We start from the raw sequence: 2682 nt of genomic DNA on the forward strand, positions 1-2682 counted from the left end.
CTGCACCTCCCCAACTCAAATGAGTCACACAAACCGTCCAATCCGAGAGTGGTGCCTCAAATGCCAGTAGAGAATTCCTATTCAAAGGACCAATTACTTCATCGCTATGCTGACCCAACACCACGGAGCTGACCCATTTCTTCGGACAGTCGATATGCAATAACCCTAATCAAAGTCGCAAATACATACGATCCTAACACGAACCACGTAGCCCAGAAGCTTATAAACCACTGCATTTCCTATGAAACACCCCGTCCTACCGCAACCACGGTACCTACGCTGAAAAGACCTTCTGTGAATCCAAATTTGTTCCTCTAACTCCCCTTGATGCTGAAATGCAGATCCATTAATGACACAAAACACTGTAAGCCCCAACATCATCCCGTGCAAGATCTCAGACCTTGTCCATACACAAAATCCGGATACCCACTAATACCACATATACACATACCTCAGGCCAAATCTGATATAAATCTAACTCTGCAATCTGATATAAAATGCCTTAAAAAGTAGAGACTTATTTCACAATCTTTCTTCAGGTTGGCCATCCTTAATTCTAGACAAGGCTATAATAACTTACAAATCTACAGGTCCAAAGCTACTCCAGTCATCAGATGTTGGATCTGTATGGACAATATCAATCTTTGGTCTTGAAGATGGATCAGGAAAGTTCCAGAAAGAATCAGAATTCTCAAAGAATACGTAAAATAAGACAGCCGATGCCAAGAGTAATAGATAAATCTGCCACTCTGCAATTGAAGAGAGGGAAAAAATAGGTCAATCTTGGACTTAAATGCTCGTGCACGTCCCCAGGCGCAAGAGAAAAGAATAAGAGACAGACCTTTCCAATCAGCTGGGACATTTAACTTAGTCACCATTGCTCCCCATTGAGAGGAAGTGGTAAGAGCAAACCTGCCAAATATGCAACAATGTGGACTTATAAGGTAAATAGGCAGAGTGAATAAGAGTTTTGATTTCCAAAGATATTCATGAAAGGTTCTTGGTGTTGAGTGCCAAAGTCCCACATCGGTGAAGTGCCAATTTTGGTTGGTACTTTACCCTATAAAAGAAGGCCTAATATTTAGGATTTAAACACACCTCTTATTTGCCTTCTTATCTTCTTAAGGCATTTGTATCTTCTCTCTTTAGTATTATTTTACTTGTATTTTGGAGTGGAATAAAGTATTGGTTGTGTCCGAGGAAGTAGGCTAAATTGGCCGAACCTCGTAAATTCTGGTGTTCCTTTTATTGTTGCTTTATTGTCTTATTTATTATTTGGTGGCTGTCATAATTTTTGATATAGTAGTTGTGACTCATTCACACTATATACATTTGGCTTCCGCAACAACTGATATCAGAGCCAAGGTACTGTCTAAGTATGCTCTGTGGTTGCAGCATAGTCTGATCTTCCACATCAGAAAAGATTTATCTTGGTAATTGAGTCAATGTTCTGTCTGAGTATGCTCTGTGGTTGCAGCTTAGTCAGATCTTCCACACCAGAAAGGAAATAATCTTGATTTGTGTCATCAGCTATTAAATCTTGATTTGTGTCATCAGCTATTAAATAATATTTGTATCAAAGATGGGAGACAATAAATAAGAAGAATATACATCAAGTGTCAACATTACGTCATCATTAGCATCTTCGCTTATGACAAGAATTGTGTCAAATATGAAATTTGCGGTAGAAATTTTTGACGGGTCAGGACATTTTGGGATGTGGCAAGGCGAGGTTCTAGATGTCCTTTTTCAACAAGGGCTAGATCTTGCTATTGAAGAAAAGAGACCAGATGTTATTGGAGAAGAAGATTGGAGAATTATCAATCGTGTTTCTTGTGGTACCATTCGATCCTACCTTGCTAGAGAGCAGAAATATCCATACACAAAGGAAACTTCTGCAAGTAAATTATGGAAAGCACTGGAGGATAAATTTTTGAAGAAAAATAGTCAAAATAAATTGTACATGAAGAAGAGACTGTTTCGCTTCACCTATGTTCTTGGTACCACGATGAATGAACATATCACTAGTTTCAATAAGTTGGTCACATATTTGCAAAATATGGATGCAACTTTTGATGATGGTGACTTGACCTTGATGTTGTTGGGGTCACTTCCTGATGAGTACGAGCACTTTGAAACTACTCTACTCCATGGAAATGACGAAATTTCTCTCAGAGAAGTTTGTTCGGCTTTGTACAACTATGAACAAAGAAAGGGTGAAAAACAGAAGGGTGGAGAAGGAGAAGCACTGGTTGTGAGTGGTCGTCCTCAAAATCAAACGAGGACAAAGAAAGGAAGATCCAAGTCAAGATCTACACCCAGCAAAGATGAATGTGCCTTTTGCCGAGAAAAGGGGCATTAGAAGAAAAAGTGTCCGAAGTTGAAGAATAAGGCCAAACATAACAATGAAAAGGCCATTATGGATTCAAATGTAGCTGATGGTAATGATTCAGACTTCTCATTAGTTACAACAGAGCCATCAACATTATCATACATATGGTTGGTGGACTCGGCTTGTAGCTATCATATGTGTTCCAATAGGGACTGGTTTGTTGATTTTCAAGAAGGAGAATATGGAGTCGTCCACACAGTGGATGACATCCCTCTTACCTCATATGGCATTGGTTCAATACGATTAAAGAACCATGATGGAATGATGAGAATATTAACATATGTTCGATA

Source organism: Nicotiana sylvestris, chromosome 5 (genome assembly GCF_000393655.2).
Source record: "Nicotiana sylvestris chromosome 5, ASM39365v2, whole genome shotgun sequence".
NCBI classification, from domain to species: Eukaryota; Viridiplantae; Streptophyta; class Magnoliopsida; order Solanales; family Solanaceae; genus Nicotiana; species Nicotiana sylvestris.